The sequence below is a fragment of the Rosa rugosa genome, chromosome 5 (assembly GCF_958449725.1).
Source record: "Rosa rugosa chromosome 5, drRosRugo1.1, whole genome shotgun sequence".
Taxonomy (NCBI): domain Eukaryota; kingdom Viridiplantae; phylum Streptophyta; class Magnoliopsida; order Rosales; family Rosaceae; genus Rosa; species Rosa rugosa.
This window is the reverse complement of record NC_084824.1, coordinates 53,022,360-53,042,692: the sequence shown is the minus strand read 5'-3', so window position 1 is coordinate 53,042,692 and position 20,333 is coordinate 53,022,360. Positions and strand designations below refer to the sequence as shown.

At 36.5% G+C, this 20,333-nt stretch overlaps 1 long non-coding RNA gene and 1 pseudogene across 1 annotated transcript; one reads left to right on the top strand and one right to left on the bottom strand.

Moving 5' to 3' along the window:
* Positions 1–2,769: 2,769 nt before the first annotated feature.
* On the top strand, positions 2,770–6,270 carry LOC133710057 (protein SIEVE ELEMENT OCCLUSION B-like; annotated as a pseudogene).
* Positions 6,271–16,092: 9,822 nt separating this feature from the next.
* On the bottom strand, positions 16,093–18,103 carry LOC133709555 (uncharacterized). The gene is made up of 2 exons (XR_009846319.1): positions 17,965–18,103; positions 16,093–16,253 (listed from the first exon to the last, which is right to left on the bottom strand). It is a non-coding gene; the product is annotated as an uncharacterized LOC133709555 (long non-coding RNA).
* Positions 18,104–20,333: the final 2,230 nt, after the last annotated feature.

The window sequence follows — 20,333 nt, the reverse complement described above, 5'->3', positions numbered from 1 at the left end:
TACCGGGTTTTGTGTTGTTGCAACTCCCGGTACACTATTCAAATTGTGTAGCGGGTAATCCTACAGGACAGGAGAACCAGGACGGTGATCGTGCGGTTAGAGCAATTGTTAGAGTTTTACAACAATTGTAAGTTGTGAGGTGTGTTATGCTCATTTGAGCTTTATAATATATTGTGAGAGTGAATTGTAATAATGAACTCGAAGTTTCGAGATTTGGTTTTTTTGTAATTGTAATTATTCAGGTTTCGGATTTGAATTTATCATTCAAAATCCGGGGCGTGACAGTGAGCTTAATTAGCTAGAAAGATTAAAAAAAAAAAAAAATTAGATGAAAGCAGAGGCAGAGGCAGAGGCAGAGGATGATAGTGGGAAGATAGGTCTAAGACAAAATGGATGAGTGTCACCTATTGAGAGCTGCTTTTTTTTTTTTTTGTGAATAGCTTCTTCATTTTTTGAGTGGGAAAGAATCCATCAAAATCTCTTGGGAAGTGGTTGGATTGTTTTTTAGTTTTGATATGTATAAAAAGCACTATAAAATCCTCCAAAATCCAGCATTTAATGAAATCCTTAAAAATCCGTATACTTTTGAATATCTGCAGATTTGAATGGATAATTCTAAATCTTAATTGAATACATCAAGATTTTAAAGGATTATTTAAAATCTCAATTGAATACCCATAGACTTTCAAAATACAAAAAAATCTTATAGACTCTTAAATGAATACACCCCCCTTAGTTTTGCCTTACATATTTCAGAACCCAGTAACCAAACTTTGAGAATGATTAAAAAAAAAAACACAAACAGAGAGAGAGAGTTGCAACATGAAAACCCAGAAATCCTCATTTTTTTTCTCTGCTTCATTGTTGTTAAGCCGTTTCGTTTGAATTGGATTGTGGATTTAATATGGATAATAAAGATAGTTTGATATATTATTTATCAACTATCTTTTCTTCGATCATGTGGTATGATGATTTGGAATTCTGGGTTTGAAATGATCAAAAGAAAACAAGGGGAAGAGGATGAAATCGTTCAGCACTGTGAGAGAGATGAGAAAGAAAAACTGGAAAATAGAAAGAAATTACAAAGTTTTTGCATTAATTAAGGGCAAATTTGGTAAAAGGTATGTTGGATTTTCAAAACATTAATGTCATAGGTTTGGGTGTTTTCAAAATACATGTGGGATATATAGATCTATTCCTCTCACTACCAGTAGGATATATAGATCTAGGTTATATATGTACAATGATAAATTGTACATATAACCAGGCAAAGACAAGGGTTTCGTATTATCCAATATTTATGAAAGAGCTTGCTACTTGAGAAAAAATTAACTTAATTTCCTAGATAATTAGTTTCTCATTTTCTTTTTTCATGATTTAAACCAAACAGTACTGTCATGATTTTGCACTGTCTGAAGCTGGAGAATTCATTCGTGTTATGCTGCCCAAAAGATTCCAGTATATTTACTGGCTGAGATTTATATCTAGGTTTTGAGAGCTTCAACTCAAAAGTTGTCTATATTAAGGAATTTAAGCAATACGTACAATATATGTATACATATCGCCATAACAAACAGAACCAAATGTTAAAAGACCTGCTCCCATGCACTCTCATATAAACCACCACGAGTGGATATGAAAATGAAGTCTTTCAGACTTCTCTACAGAACAGAATCATATTTGGGTTCTTGAAACAACTAGAGGAAGCGAAAGTGTATATAAGACAGATCTATAAGCCAGGAAGTAATGCAAGAAGTTGAAATGATAAAGGATGAAAATATGACGCAGTCGGAAAGATCACTTAAGGTTTACTATCAATAAACCTAGAACAGAGATTCTGGAGTCCACCAGAGATAAAAGAGATAAATCTCAATTTGATTGAAAATATGATAAAAGATAGTTCTGCAGCCGTTTAAGGTTGCTTATATATGCGAAAAGAAACCCTAGGGCGACTAACAATGAAACCCTAAAGCCCACGGGTAAAAAAAATAAAACAAACCCAAAACAAACTAGGAAACCGAAATTCTGAAAAAACAGTAAAATGCAATTTTGAGGCCCTAAACAACCCCGAAAGCCTGAAAAAGCCCACACATCATAGCATAGCAACGAGTTTTGTTTCTGGCTCGATTCTCTTTCCGGAAAGCTATGGCACGCCCCAATCAGACAACCTTCGATCACGTAGCTACTAGTCATTTTTCGTTTTCCTCCTTTCACACGATCAAACTGCTTTCGAATTGAACTGACATCCGTTCTGCATCAAAATACCATTGCACAATGTTCATACATAACCACAGGCATATTATAGGTTCTCAAACCCCAGTATAATAGGTTTTATTTGTTTCCTTTGGTTGGGATTGATGAAGAAGATAAAAGGTTTAATGAAGACGGAACAAAAACTATAGAGTCTGGGTTACAACAATCGAGGGTTACAACAATATGGGTCCTGCACAAAAAATTTTAGAGTCTGGGTTTCTAAAATTTTTCAATTTTACTGAAGATTGAAAAATATCCTGCAGAGAACGCTCACAGGATTAGAGGGTTACAACAATCGAGGGCAAAGTGTGAAACACTTCATTACATTCATTACGTTATCAATTAATTAGAGTTCCAACATTAAATTCACGTGTTTGTTATCTGGTTCTCAAACTTCAATCCACACCCTTCACGTGGCATGATCTTGTAGAAAGGGAGCCCACTGAGGGGACTACCATACAACCTAAATACGACTCTATAAATAAGGCAAGCATCTTGCAAGAGCAGCACCACCAAGAAGCAAACACAAACCATTAGCCATAAGTTTGCATTTCTTGTTCTCTCCATCCCTGCCATTAAGCCACCATCATCATGCTAGGCCTAGCGCACAATGTTGCTACCAAGGTAGCCTCAGTAGTCAACACTACTCAGAAAACCATTGCAGGGGAGCTTAGCCTATTAGCCATGTCTGACAAGAAGATCTTGGAGGAGATTTACACGACTCATGTCCATGCTGATGAATCCTTCGATGACGATTCTATCTTCGTCATTGTTGAGAACATCCTCAAGCGTGCAACCCAAAATGTTGATAAAATAGTGCAGGTATATATTTTGTGATTATAATGCGTGGAAAAATGACCAATGATTTTTTAGTTGCTAGAAAATGCATTTTTGTTCTTGTTTTGTTTTTTTTGGTAGTGACCGCCACATTCTTGTGATGCAGGGTACTCAAGTGCATGTGGACAACATAGAGGAGAAAACCCCCAAGGCTAGTTTCAGCGTGCCATTGTGCACGCTAAAGGGAATCTCTTGCGAGGTCATTACTTGTGAAAATCCATAACTTTCACAATAGATATTGTAAATCGTTTGTTATAGTTTCACATTGACATTTGAATTTTTCAGATGCAATGCAAGCCTCCGGGTGACGAAATCGCCCACAACACAACAGTGGCAATACTCAACAAGCTGTCAAAGTATTCATGGGAAGCAAAGGCATCACTGACCCTAGCAGCTTTTGCTATGGAATATGGTGAATTCTGGCTCCTGGCTCAGATTCGCGAATCAGACCACCTTGCCAAATCAATTGCAATCCTCAAACGAGTCCCTGTTCTCCTCAAGCCGTCGGAGCTGCACATGCGCAGGCAATCAATTCTTGAGCTTAACAATCTGATCAAGGCCACACTGCAAGTGATCAAATGCATCGACCAGTTCAATAAGTATTCCACTTATGACCCAAAAGATGTCCCCGATTTGTCGATAGCATTGGATCATATTCCGGTTGATGTCTATTGGCTTATCATCACTGTTGTTGCTTGTGCTACTAAGATCACTATACTCACTAGTGATGAGTAAGTTCTTATCCATCGTTTTACTGAATTATTTCAGATCCATTTACAACAAAAAATATTAACCCTATATAATAAATATGTTGTATTGTGTTGTGGGACATTGAATAATGAATACTATCAGGTACCAATTTAGCATATTTAACCCCATTCAATATATAACACTTAAATTTATTATATTTACCAATGTTTACAGGGACAAGGAGTATGATCTAGCCCCCTATTCTCAAAAAATCCACTATGTCCTTAACAAGCTAACGAGTTTGCTGAGAGGTTGCAGAAAACAAATTGGTAGGTTACGAGTTTACAGAAAATTAATTAATTGAAATTTAATTATATCCAATATGTTGCATTTGGAAATGAAATGTTGAAGAGTTATTATTGTTGAATAATGCAGAGGAGGCAGAGAATTACAGAAGGATCACTAAATTGTTCCGAACCCCTACTGAAATTATGGAGGTTTTCAAGGGATTGATATTTACATAGGATAATGTCCAGCCACTCATCGATGGTTCAACTAAGCAAACGGTTTGCTCATATCTGTAGTGACATTACTGATTTACTGCTATCGTTCAGCGAAGTATATCAACTACTATAGTGGAATGTGATTGTGAGATATTTGGTTTAACAGGTTAATATCGACATCCTAAGGAGAAAGAATGTGTTATTGTTCATTTCCAGCCTAGACGTCTCGGACGATGACATTTCGATTCTGAAACCGATCCACGAGTTCACAAAGAAAGACAATCAGTATAAGATTGTCTGGATTCCAATCGTGGAGCAATGGACTGATGACCTGAGAAAAAAGTTTGATATCCTGAAGAACAAGATGCCGTGGTTTACGGTGCGGTACTCTGGACCTATTGCAGGCATCAAGTTCATCAAGGAGGAGTGGAATTTCAAGGGTAAGCCTACAGTGGTGGTGATGAACCCACAAGGAAAGGTCGAACACCCTAACGCTCTCCACATGATTCGGGTATGGGGACCCAAGGCCTTCCCTTTCACAAAGACAACAGAAGAAGAATTGTCACATTCTCATGCAGGAAAATGGGTTGGCTCCGTTGTTGATGGAATTCACCCATCTGTGCCCACTTGGGTGCGTACTTCTCCTAAACCGATCAAAGTGCATATTTAAACTCACTGTTCCCTCTTGCCACGATTACTTACTTATCAGTTAGTGCAGTATTGGATTAATATATTAACGTGGACCAATAAGCAGTTCATAAAATGGTAGAATTACTTTACAGTTGTCTATGATAGGCTTACCATTGCAAGTAACTAGCTAGTCTAGTACATGAAGCTGATCTTCATTTTAATTTATATCGATACATAATGCATGGTAACATTTTATTGAACTCGCATATAACATTATTAAGAGAACTTATTTATCAAAAGAATAGTGCTAGCTGATTTATCACCAAATTAATTATCTTATGAAATTATATATTCGATCAGTTAAATAATTGGGGGATTTGAATAATAAAACAATCACAGATCATTTGAGGAAAAAGATTTAGTGTGTGTGCGTGTATATATATATATATATCATTAAGGTGCACTTAATCAAATTTGTTATTCTTTCATTTTTTTAATGAAAATAATTTGTTATGCTTTTAATAATTGAACTTTTGCCATTCAACTATCATGGTAATCAAACAGATCAAAGAGGATAAGTACATCTTCTTCTATGGCGGTAAAGACAACGAATGGATTCAGCAATTCACAAAGAAAGCGACTGCCCTTGCAAATGATCCAATCTTCAAGGAAGCAAAGATTCACCTAGAGTTGGTATGCGTCGGAAAAGGCAGCAAAGGAGAAGATGACTATGGCGGTCTAGGCCGCTTCTGGACCAGTGTAGAGAGCCTGTTCTTCACCAAAGACCACAAGCAGGTCGACTCGGTCAGTCAAGAAATCCAGAAGCTTCTCTCTTACAAAAACGAGAGTGGATGGGCCGTGCTTAGCAAAGGGTCGACTGTGTTGGCCACAGGTCATGGTGTCTCGGTGTTGAAGGTGGTAGAGGACTTTGAGAAATGGAAGGACCATGTCAAGGAGAAAGGGTTTGAGTTTTGTTTCAAGGCCTATTATGGGAAGATTAGTCAGGCTAGTCGACCTTGCTGCCGTCTGGACATTCCGGGGTCTAACGGAAAAGTTCCAGAAAAGATGAAGTGCCCTGATTGCCACCGTAGTATGGAGACTTTTATCAGTTACAAGTGTTGCCACATTGATGGTCCTACTGCACATCATTAAGTGAGGGCTTAATTGGTGTTTTCAGTCCTTCAGTACTAGTAATTCTGGACTATGTTATGTTATCTTTTACTTTTCTAGAATAAATAAGGGGGCATGCGATGCATTGTGATGCTTGGGCATTACCCAGACTTATGATTTGAATTTTCCTGCTATAGCAATATGGCTACTATGTTGGATGTTAAGGTACGTTTTGAATTGAATAAAACCAATGTTTTGGTGACTTTGTGGATTGTTAATTATATAAGGATTTTTTGTTTGTTTGATTGCCAATTTAATTTTTACTGCAATTTTTTTAATAAATAAAAATTAAGCAAGACAATTTTTTATTTTCGCCAATGACGCTAGTATTCTGTATTTTTATATATTTATCTATCTATCTATGTATATATACTATAAAAGGAGATCTGGCCGGTGTCTAGTGTCACAGACTCCGCCATATTATGTGATGTCTATAATGCTTTTCAGAATAAAAAATAAAAAAATAATTATAAATTCATCCTAACTCAGTTGATCATAAATCAGTCATACTCAACTTCCGTTGGATTTACAGTTAATGATGGAAAAAAGAAGATATTTTCCACCTTAATCACTACATGCGCAATAGTTCTTCGATTTGTTTGCCTCTTTCTTCATATTCCCTTTCTTCTAGGAGAGTTTTGAGTTGGATTTTCTCTCCATATGGTTGTTGATTCCAATAAAGCAATTTTAAAGTTCCAAGCCATTAATCTAATCGATCATTCCCAATGTCTTATTATATCTTCAATTTTCATTTGAAACTCTTCTTGTTGTATTTGTAAATGGATTTTTGTAATTTTTTTTTATTTGGATTTCTAATCAATCCCTTCCCTCTTTTTTTCTCTCCCTGCCAACTCCATGGCGTTGCTCTGTCCACTTCCATCGTATCACATGCCTCCTCCCTTCCTCATCCTTGTCGTCAAATAAATGGCAGAGTTTTTTTTTTTTTTTAATTTTTTTTTCATTTAGAAAGGAGTTGAGGGGTGAAATAAAAATATAAAAATTTACAGAAAAGTGGGATGTGTATATGAAGTTTCTTTTCTGGAAGTCTTATCTCTATAACCAGCCTGCTTAGCATCCTATGAACTTGCTCAATACTCTAACAAACTTGCTTAGCAAATACAATATTTCAATGCTAAGCTACCTCATTTACTTGACTGGAACATTGACTTTGGCTCACATTTTTTTCATTGACCTTAGCAAGGGAATCCTCGACTCCTCGAGGACTATTTTTTTTCTTAAGTGCATCATTTCTTTGGTTTATTTAAAATTATTTAATCCTCTAAATCATTAAATTTTCCAATGCATCCAAGTGATCCAACCATATATTATTAATTATAATTCTATTATTAATGAAAAAAATTATGTGCTCAAAGCAAAAATTAACCAAAGTTGGGATAATGCCAGAGACAAAAAGCCACTATCCATTCCTTTTCTCCTTTAAAGGAGAACAAAGAAAATTGATGTGAAACCACAGCATCCACATATATCTATTGTTTGGAGCACACAAATTTAAATATGGTGGTTTGTGGATAGGGATAATGAGTATAGCAAAGGACTAGAAATTGACAAAAGCTAACCTGAATTAAAATGAAGATAAAGAAGGTGGAGGAGGATTACCATTTTATTTTCTTTTATTTTAATTTCTTGCAAAAAGTAGGACCAAAAGTAAAATTTTGTTATTCACACACAAGTTTTCAATTACTTAGTGCTAACAAGCAGTGTCGTTATAATTAGATGTGGTTAATTTAGTTAAGTTGAGAACCAATTTTGTTATTGAATCTTTGTGTTCGTATGTCATCTATGACAAAACTTTTTGGTTCTTGTAACAACGTGCAACACAAAGCGAGAGTAGAAAACCAATAACAAAATAGTCGATGAAGCTTGTCTTGTTCACTTCATTACTCAAAAAATCAAAACTCTAACCTTCTCACATTTCGTTGACGGCGATGTAAGTGGTTTAGACTAAAAAGCTCTTATATTGAATTATCGTGAAGCAGAGGACATGTGAAGTCGTTCAGATCAAGATTCTATGACCCCTTGTCCAAAAAAAAAAAAAAATTATATTTTCACGCCCTGATTTTTAAAACAATTAAAAATCAAGATAATCTCACAATTATACCGGACGTGAATGGTTTAGTCATCAATACAAAATACCTAGAAAACTTCTTCCTTTTAAAACAAGTACATATTGATGCCCTGAACACACAATATCAATACAGACTCGCTCGTAGAGTCATATATTAAATTACACAAGTTTACAAATTAAGTTGCAACAACAAAATAATAAGTAAATGCTTCTCATAGCTCACTACATAGCGGAAAGTCTTAACAACAGTAAAGCCACAAAATTAGCTTTCTACTCATACAGCTGCTACAAGAACTCAGCTTCACCCGCAATTACCCTGACCTGCAAGATTGACCCCTACACCATTGAATAGTGTACTGTGTTGCCACACAACAAACCTAGTAAGCTTTTGAAAGCTTGTATGAGTAAGCTCAAATACAAAAAGCACACAACTCACACAAATAACGAGGAAAACATTTCAACTCGAAGAGAATAACTCACAACAATATCACGAGAAATCCACCCATTCCATTTAAGAAAGCAACACACACAAACTCCCAAGAAATCCACTCATTCAATTTAAGGAAGCAACTCACACAAATCCCGAGGAAAACCTTTCAACTCAAGTAAAATACACACACCTATAATTCCTTAAAAACTCAATATTCTTTTCTCAAAAGAAATAACGCAAGTCACACCGTGACAGAATCATATAAAATGTTAACCTAACAAATCAATATGAAAATCCGATCCAAACTGGACAATAAAAGTCAACTCAGTGACAAAATCATATAAATGGTTAATCTATATAACAATTGAATATGAAACCCCGGTCTAACGTAGACAATAAAAGAAAGTACACACCCGAAACTCTCTTTTATAAACATAAACCCAAAAAATGTCATAACACAAAGTTATGCCTCCTGATAGTGCATTGGCAGACAGACTAGAGTTCTAACTAAATCGTAAACAATCACCCGGCCAAAGGCTTGGTATCCCTATATTCATGCACTGAGGTTACAACCTGCAACCCCGGATCCTTAGACCCACCTAGCCCTTAGATCAAAACATCAAACAAGTCACACTGGACCCAAAATGTTACCTAAATCTCAAAAAGAAGAAATCACAACCTGTGACTCCTAAATCCTCTAACCACCGGTCGTCAGATCAAAACATTTAAAATGGCCATATCGAACCTGAAAATGTTACCCAAAACTCAAAGGAGAAATCACAACCTGTGACTCTCAAATCCTCAACACGTTTGAAAATAATAGAAAATATCATTTCCCACAATATATTGTTTCCCAAAAGTTATACCCCAAAACAATACATGAACCCACTCACACATATTGCATGTATCACAACAAAATCACCAATACATATATATTACACCTATATATATATATATATATATATATATATATATATATATATATATATATATATATATATATATGTAGTCATTCACTCAGGAATGCCACTAATATCAACTATAGTTTGCAGTTAAATAAATATCTCCCAAAAACGTTAAGGTAACTCCATTCGTAAATGAACATTGTGAGATTACTCACCTCTAAATCCAGTTGCGTCTTCTCTCATAGGCGAGATAAAGTACAGAACCCGCTCCGTCAAGCACCTAAGTATAATAAGGTCTCAACTTAGTACACGATTAAAACGAAAGCGATTACGATTCAAATCGAGCACTTGAACCAAAAACCGAAGATTCCGTCAATCAAGACAAAATTTCCTGTGAGACCTCCCAAGGTCTCCAGAATACTCCTACGATCAATATGTCAAAATGACAAGTCGATCCAACGGTCGGATCCTCACGGCCTACAGTCTCTGGCTGTGAGTCTAGTAGAAATAAGGGGCACTCCAAGAGGCAAGGTCCCTTCTTTGAAGCCAAAAAGGTTCTCAACATTGTGCTTAGTATCTTCATCTATCCGAAAATTAGTGGACACCCACCACTTTTCACCTGTTAGATAGGCCCTCTTTAATACATTAAGAAAAGATGTTCACAGGGGCCAGTATGTCTAATTGTTACAGATTACACAGAGAAATCTATACTTTCGTTGTTATATGGAATATAAAGTCCAAATTAAGTTGGAACATCCTAACAGAAAGATAAGTTTTAGCTCATTCATTTGTTTGACTTGTGTCAAAAGCCTAATTATATAAGAACTACATGTAAATGAGAAATTAAGTGTATGAATAATTGAAAAATTATTACTAATCAAAATTACGGAAAACCTAGCATGCTTCAAATAATCACAACATGACCCCATAATATATCAACATGCTCGCATCGACAAGTACTAGTCAACTATAAAAACAGGACTCTAAAAATTGGCCAGACGAGCCGCCACGCGCTGCTGGCAGTGGCTGCACGTGGCCTCCACGTGCCGCCGACAACCCCCAAATTGGGCCATGAAACCTATGCTAAAATGTTCATCTCAATAAGCAAAACAATAGCCTCAACTAGCACAAAGTCAGAATCTAAGCCGTTTGGCCGAAATTTAACTAGAAACTTCAAGAAATCGAAAAAACCCGAAATTTGATTTTTGATCGATTCTCCTTCCTCGCTGCAAATCGATTCAAGTCATTGATGTATGTCTCCTGGGCTTCAAAACGCAACCGATGGAGCGGCCAGAGGTGGCTGGAGGACAGAGAAATTACGGTGGACTGAAAACGCATAGCTGCCTTGCTATGTCATCTAGGTGGCGATTCGTCTTGCACCATCACTACAGACTTGAAGAGGATGAAGAGACGATTCAAATGAGACCAATGGAGGCTGGAATGGTGGATGGACGGCGAAGATAAGGCCGAAAAAAATAAAATGGTCGGTGGCAGCTTAGGAGAGAAAAATTGGATCTGGTTTCCGAAAAAGGAAAGTAGGGTTTTCTGATTTTTTTTTTCCAATTTTTTCTATTTATACAAAATTTTCAAAATTAGAAAACTTCTTCCGCTGACCATAACTTTTTTATATGAATTCTGATTTTTGCGTTCTATATAACCACGAACTGGTATCGAGGCACTCCACGACTTTCGTGAAGGAACTTTTCGAAGAAACTCAATGAATAAAATGTCAACCCTGGACTCCTCAATAATAAAACTTTTCGAGTAATTATTCGTCCGAAACACTTCCACTCCATCCCCGAACCACGAAATCGTCCTAACAATCAACTTAATAATTGAAAATCACCAGCAATAACGAATTTCCGAGGTCTTACATTTTTTTTTAGGAGCAAAAAGAAAATTACAAGGCGAAACCTCTATTACAGCTTATCTAAAGTAGTCAAAGTTAAATGCGGCTAGAGCTGAAAGCGGAAGCTTTTTATTCCATGCCGTCGGGTTTCTTGAGAAATGGCCATAGTTGGCCATAGCATTAGCCACGAAATTGGCTTCACAAGGGATCTGGTTGAAAGAGACTTCTTCAAACTGGCTGGCTAGGAATCTAATGTCCTTAATAAGGGTTCTGAGACGCCATGGGATGGTGCATTTGTTGTTAATAGCATCAATGTTCAGTTTCAAATCTCCTTCTATGATGATTTTCTTGAATTGTGAACTAGAGCATGGTAGAGACCATCTCTAATGGCACTTCCTTCTACAATAAGGATAGAGGAGAAACCAATGGATCTGGAGCCAGCAAAAATAGGGGCTGCATCATGATCTCTAAGAACAAAACCAGCAGCAGCCTTTTTATTATCCAGAACCGAACCATCAAAATTGATTTTGATTGCCCTAGGGGTGAGGGATTCCACCTGATTGTACCATACTGAACTGATTTTTTTTTTTAATTATATGTTCCCATTTGGGGTGGCATGTAATTACACCTCATGTAGTGCATTATTGATATTTATGATAGATATGATAAAACCTAGCTTGGGTTTTCTTCTACCTATCTTTCTATCAAAATTCACATGCATGGGATGGAAACAGAAAAATTGTCCTTTTTCTGTTGCTCGAAGAAAAGTTTGAAAATTTTATGCTTTGCTAATTACCTATACTAAAGCTCTAGCGTCCTATGAATAGTATCGGCCGTATTGGTTTACTTTTTTGCCCCTCTTAATTGTTTTATTATGGCTATGCCATTCAACCTTCAATAGTGATGTGTCGTGGCATAGTGAGAGCGAGGGAGTGACAGAGAAAGAAAGGCAGAACTTGGCTTCTATAAATATCCGGATAGAGAGAAAGATTGCGAGAGAGAGATAATAGAGTTCTTCTTCATCGAATTGGAGAGGTGGAGACTAATAGAGAGAAAAAGAGAGAGAGGTGGAGAGAATTGGTTCTAGTTTCAGGAAAATTCTACAATGTGTTAACGTATGACATGCATACAATTGCCTTAAAAGTGGTAAAATGAGTCCTCAAAATATTAATATTAGTCCTCAAAGCGGTAACATGAGTCCTTAAAGTAGTAAATTTTTTTAGTTACCACATGAGTCCTCAAAATAGTAATATTAGTCCTCAAAGTGATAACATGAGTGATTACAAGCATTTTTATACGTGTAATTATATCTAAAACACTAGAAATAAGCTAATCCTCATATTTATTAGTATGTAATTAATCCAACTTTTATTTATTTTGTAGAAAATAAGCGGAGCTGTGGAAATGAGAGAAAATTCTGCGAAATTGGAGAAAATTGTAGTTTCCGACAAAAGGACGAAATAGTCAATGCGGGTCAACCGTGGTCAACACCATCAAGGGAACGGAATCTAATTGCCTCCGATAGTATTTGCGTAAATGCATTGGAAAGGGAGAAGAAAGAAGAAAGAAGAAAGAAGAAAAAAGAAGACAAGACAAGAAAAAGAAAAAGAAAAAATATATATATAATAATAATAATAATAATAATAATAGCCTTTACTGACGTCAGCATTAGCCTTTTTCTTTCCTCCTTCCCCTCCCCACGTGCCCTCTTCATTCTTTTCTCTTTCCTTTTTCTTTTTATTTTCTTTCCTTTTTCCTTTCCTTCCTATCACTTGTTGACACGTGTCCCCTCCCTCTCTCTTCTTCCAACCCTACATCTGCACACCCATATATGTGTGTGTGTGTGTGTGTGTGTGTATATATATATATATACAGCCCTTCTTGGGTGCGGACGTCTGCACTTTTTGCTTCGGTGCAGATTTCCAGTTTTTCCCCACTTTCCGATCATATTTTCACATCTTAGCCGTTCCGTTTTTAGGTCCTAATGTATAGATCACTTCTGCAAATTTTCAGCCAATTTGATGATCGTTAAGGTATCCAAAACTGCAATTTACCATTATAAACACGAACGGTTCCGGTTCGACAGATTCGGTTCGTTCATGTAAATTGCAGTTTTTGATGACTTAACGATCATCAATTTGGCTGAAATTTTGTAGAGATGATCTATACATTAGGAACTAAAAATTGAACGGTTAAGATGTGAAAATATGATCGGAAAGTGGGAAAAAATGGCAAATCCGCATCTTTTTGCTTTGGTGCGGATATCCGCACCTGAGCAAGTTTCTATTTATATATATATATACATACATACATACATACATGCCAACAGCCGCACACCCCATTCCCTAACCTATCTCTCTCTCCTCTCAACAGTGCCGCAGCACACACCACAACACACACCACAGCCACCCCCATTTATTTATCCCTTCTCATTTCTCTCACCCATCACCACTCACTCTTTCCTTTTATCTAATTTTCATGGAATGATCCTCCATGACCTCCATGACTCATATGGTAAATATATCGTGAGGTCCTCCACTCACGATTACTAAATATATCGCAAATCGATCTAAAATTTGAAAATATGAGTATTAGACTGAAACCTTATGCAACAAAAGAAAGTGATTTTTTTTTTGTTTAAGATCATTATTATTGTTTTTATCAGAACAAGTGAATAATTTGGTGATACTTTGTTCTTCTCCTTGAGGAGGAATATATATAATTACATTGTGTGTACAGTAAGAAAGGCAATGAATACTGCTTACAATAGGAAACTAAATCCTAATTGATTACAAAATATTTACAAGAATGTTTACAGCTCATTCCAACACTCCCCCTCAAGTTGGTGCATAGATGTCAATCATGCCCAACTTGTCAAGTGAGCTGTTAAATGCTTTCCCTGAAACTGCTTTGGTTAGAATATCTGCTAACTGCTCTTCTGATTGGACAAATGGAAACCGGATTATTTTCCGGTCCAAATTTTCCTTAATGAAGTGTCGATCTACCTCAACATGTTTTGTACGGTCATGCTGAACTGGATTATGTGCTATTTCAATTGTAGCCTTGTTATCACAGTGTAAGTCCATTGACTTCCTACTCTTGAAGCCTAAATCCTTCAACAGATGTCTAATCCACAGAAACTCACAAACTCCATGCGCCATGCGCCATGCCTCTGAACTCTGCTTCAGCACTAGACCTTGCAACCACTTTCTGTTTCTTACTTCGCCACGTCACGAGATTACCTCCAACAAAGGTAAAGTATCCCGAAGTAGACCTTCTATCTACCTTTGAACCTGCCCAATCTGCATCAGTATACCCCTCAATTGTCAACTCTTCTTTCTTGGAAAATAACAATCCTTTCCCTGGAGCAGCCTTTAGATACCTCAAAATTCGATAAACTGCATTCATGTGGTCTTCACTGGGAGCATGCATAAACTGACTAACTACACCAACTGCATATGCAATGTCTGGTCTAGTATGAGATAAATATATTAATCTACCAACAAGACGTTGATACCTGGACTTATTTGTGGGAACTTGATCTTTCCATTCACCTAGTCTATGATTCATCTCCATAGGTGTCTCAACTGGTTGACAACCAAGCATTCCAGTTTCTGTCAATAAATCAAGGACATATTTTCGTTGGGACAATGAGATCCCTTCTTTTGACCTAGCCACCTCAATTCCCAAGAAATACTTCAGCTGTCCAAGATCTTTCATCTCAAATTCAGTCGCCAAATAATCCTGTAATGCTTTCCTTTCTACTGGATCATCTCCGGTTACCACCATATCATCTACATAGACTATGAGCACTGTCAACTTACCAGCTTTGCGCCTGATGAAGAGAGTATGATCAGAATTACTCTGCCGATAGCCAAATGCTTTCATAGCCTTTGTGAATCTGCCAAACCACGCTCTGGGTGATTGCTTCAGGCCATACAACGACTTCCTTAACCTACACACCTTACCAACCTCTGACAACTTGCACTGACTTCCTGGTGGCATATCCATATAAACTTCTTCTTCTAAATCTCCATGTAGGAATGCATTCTTCACATCATATTGTTGTAATGGCCAATCATAAGTGGCAGCCAAAGACATAAGTATTCTAATGGTATTAATTTTCGCCACTAGAGCAAATGTCTCCTGGTAGTCAACTCCATACTTCTGGGTATAGCCTTTTGCTACAAGTCTTGCTTTGTACCTGTCTATGCTCCCATCTGCCTTCAGCTTCACTGTATATATCCATCTACATCCAACAGTCTTCTTTCCATGAGGTAACGGTACAATCTCCCAAGTAGCATTCTTCTGAAGTGCTTCCATCTCTTCATTCATTGCCGTCCTCCACTTTGGATCATCCAATGCTTCCTGCACAGTTCTAGGAATAGCCACAGTAGATAATTGATTGATAGTTAGTGCATATGACTCGGACAACCTATGGGTAGACACATGGTTAGCAATTGGATATTTGGATGTTGCCCTAAGATCAGGCTCATACTGTTTCCTTGGAATTCCCTTGTTTGATCTTTGAGGATATCTAGGTTCAACAGGTCTTATAGGAACATATGATTGATTAGACTCTATGGGATTATACGGAACTATTTCTTGACAAGGGTTTACCTGTCACACCCCAAACCCGAGACCAATATTATACTGAAATATGGTACCCGAATTCGTGATGTGGGTTATTACAAATAAAACTTCCTCAATGGATAAATTAAAGTAAAAGAATTTGCAAATAAGTCTGAATAATACTTTTATTAGAAATTGAAATTATTATTTTTACAATACTAAAGCTGAACAAAATATATTACATTATTTCTTTTGAGAAAGCGGTAGAAAATAAAACATTCATTTATTTAGAGAATCGCCCCATTTTCCCCAAGCGTCTAATCGCTACCTGAAAACAAGAAGGTGTAGCATCATGAGCAACACAAGCCCAGTAAGTACACAACATACATTCTTATATTAATGTGTCTTATAGGAAATCAAAGTGAATAACCAAGTAAAAATGTACCGGGAACCATTTATATGTTCATACGAATTCTTAAATATGTATATGTATACGCACAATACACACACACATATATACAAATATATTCATCCGTGTGAATGGTTTATAATAAATCATATAGTCACATCTCCTTATTGAACCAACAATATATTGCAGCATTAATATGTGAAATAACCTCAAAGAAATGCATGCTCAATTCTCTTTTTCACTTATCATCGTAACATATTAATAATATATCGCAGACAGATATTTGATCGAAATTGTATAAGTACACTTCTCTTCTTAGTGAATTTTCGGATTAACTGGCAACGAATCATAAATCCACGTACTAGGGTATGTCTACTATACCCAAAGCACGAGTAAGCCAGGTTGACTGGTAACAAATCATAAATCCACGTACTAGGGTCCATAATACCAAAGCACGGGTAAGCCGCAACATACAGAGGACAAATCCAAAGTATGTATACTCAAGGAGAACACCTCTTTCCTAAGAGTATAATAGTGCACTATCTATAGGGACTAGGGCCCAGGCTTAACGTCTCATAACACCAAAACACATTTACTTAAGCACGGGGTAATACTAATCACCCAGCTTCACAATTGTACTTCTCAAACATAATCAAATCCACAAAATACAATCTTTATGAATTATAGATCGTAATATATATGTATATGTACACACACATATAGAGACATATACTTAGGAATAATTTCATATGAAAACATATGTAACATAATTGTATAACACAAATAAGTAAATTCACTAGCAAACAACATAATAAAATAAATAAGCTTATACATAATTGAAATCAAGTAAAATAATAAAGCACAAGCATTAAATGAGTAACTATACACAATTAATAAGCTTGTAAATAACTGAAATAAAGTAAAATAATAAAGTACAAGCATTAAATAAGTAAATATACAGAATTTAACAAAATTATATTATAGTTAGTATTTCAGTCCTTATGTCCAAATCCATTGAAGTTCGATGAACTTCAAAATGTGTTATGATGTCCATCACAAGTCGAATTAGTCAAATGAGTACACCATGTCAAAGGGTTTTTCACAAGGATATCAATGGAATAAGTCAGGTAGTCCAGATCAGAGGGATATAGTCCAGAAATGGTGAAGATCCATAACAGTGCAGAAACCGATATTTTTGTTACTGACCTTTGATTTCTTAGTCTTTACGTACAGTGTAAAATTACCAATACCTCTCAAACTCTCCAGATCACAAGTAGAGGTCCTAAGCTTCAAATTGATATAAAGTTTGTAGAAAATGGTTAAGGAATGAGGGAGATATGAATTTTTGAAGTTGTGGTGGCTGTATGAGATTTCCAGCGAGTTTAAAAGTTGAAAACTTTGATTAGCCATAACTTCTTCATTTCTTAACATTTTTTAGTGATTCAAAAGCCTAAACTGAAGAACTTTTGATGAGGAATTTAATACTGTAAATATTTTTAACAAAACAGACTTTGTTATATACGAAAATACAGGTTTGCAGCAAAGCAGATCCTTTTCCATTTTATCATTGATTATGTAGTTTGATAAATCTTAAAGACAAAAGAATATAGAAATGTATTCATGTACTTACTTAAGGAACTCAGAAGGTCTTGTGATCAAACTTTGGACTTCTTTCACAAAAGGAAACTTCTTAAGGGAAATAGGATGAAGGATTTGTGTGAGGAACTTTTAGTTGGGTTTTCTCTTCAACTAAGGGAGTTTTTGATCAAATTTTGCATTTGATCTTCAAGTTGAGTATGATCAGATCATAATGATATATATAGGCTAGAATTAAGCACTAAGATAAGTGAGTGACTAATATTGTAATGCAAGTGGCTAATCCACTTGTTAGGTTAAATGATTAAAAGGAAGAGTAAAATTAAAAGAGTAGTAAAAGAAAGAAAACATAAAGCAGCTTTGCCAATTATATATATATATATATATATATATATATATATATATATATATATATATATACATGCACACATCCATAAATATATAGATACACATTTACCTAATTGATAAGTAAAGAACTTTAGTGCTTTCTTAAGGTAAAAAGAAAATATCAATAATTAGTACTAAAATGACATGCATCATAAAAATAATATGGATGAGAGTCTTGAGCTTAATAACAAAGTAAGACATTTCGAATATAACTAATAATATAGTACTCTATAGTTGACACTAATTTTCGGGTTATTACATTACCTGTGGGTGAGTCTCCCAGGAAGTATCCTCATGCAATGGTGTAGAAGGGGGCAAATCAACTTCTTCTTCAGTTCGTTCTAGTGGCCTGTTTGACTGATCGAGAATATTTGGTGGGTCAAAAAAAACTTCTGAATCGGCAGGAGCAGCTGGAAAACTCTCTGAATCAGCAGGAGCAACTGGAGTGGAATTTGACGAGTCAGTGCCGTCCTTTGAAGGGTCGAAAAGAACCTGCTGTAGCAATCTTTCTTCCACTTCTTCGATTTCAGAGAAAATATCTTGAGAGTTCTCTTCCATATACCTCTTCTCCCCCTGAAGAGAAGGCTCAGGAGCTTTGCTTGGAAAGTAAGCTTTACCTTTGTGAAAAGATACATCCAAAGAAACATGGAGAGTCTTCGTCTGAGGATCATAACACCGGTACCCCTTTTTAAACTCTGCATAACCAACAAAGATACATCTCTTGGCACATGGATCAAGTTTGTTCCGTAGAGGTTTAGGAATGTGGACATATGCTACGCACCCAAAGACTCGAGGTTCCAAATTGGGTAAAGTAGGAGCAGAGACCAATCTACATAACTTTTGCTGAGGAGTCTCAAAATAAATTACACTAGAAGGAGTTCGGTTAATAAGATAAGCTGCAGACTTCAATGCTTCACCCCAATATTCACGAGGCACATTCATTCCAAAGAGAGAGGCACGAAGAACTTCTAACAACTAACGATTCTTTCGTTCTGCTAGACCATTTTGCTGTGGAGTATAAGCACAAGAAGTTTGATGACGAATGCCCTGAGACTGGCAAAACTCCGCCATGGCATTACTCGTATACTCACCCCCATTATCCGACTGAAGGACCTGAATCTGTCTCTGGTACTGGGTAGAAACCATCTTGTGAAAGGCTTGAAACGCCTGACATAATTCCCACTTATTTTTCATCAACATTACTCATGTCATCCGGGTGCACTCATCAATAAAAGTAATAAAGTATTTAGCACCTGACACAGTAGAATATTTTGCTGGACCCCAAACATCAGAGTGAACAGTCATGAAAGGAATTGAACTTTTATTAAAACTTGGTGAATACGAAATACGGTGGCTCTTGGCCAGTTCACACACATGATACTTAAAATCGGACTCACTAAAAACTGAAAACAAATGAGGCTTCAACTTCCGAAGATATCCAAAAGACAAATGACCCAAACGACGATGCCATAACCACACTACTGCTTTTGCATCTTCGACTCCCCCGACCTTGTGTGCTTGTCCCAATTTCTGATTTCCCTTATCTGTCAAGTCGAGGTAGTACAAATTGCCCCTTCTAACACCACAGCCAAGAATCTTCCGGGTTCGGATGTCCTGAAATATACAAAATGCAGGCCAAAAGATTACTAGACAGGATCGCAGTGATTTGGCCGACAGATAATAAGTTGTAAGCTAAAGATGGAACAATAAGAACAGTATCCAAGGTTAGGGAAGGAGATAAAATTACAGAACCCTCTCCAGTGACTGGAGAAGGACTACCATCTGCAGTAGAGATAATGGCTTGAATGGAGGGTTTGATGGATTGGAGTTGATTTGGGTCATTAGTCATATGATCTGATGCACCTGTATCAATTATCCATGTAGTATTACTAGTACTGGCATTAACATTGAGAGACCTACCAAGGTTACCTGTTTGAGTCACATTTGCTTGTTGCAGCGAGCGGCTATCTGTTTCTTGAGATGTTTCGGTAGTTGCAACTGCAGCTTTGCCTCCAA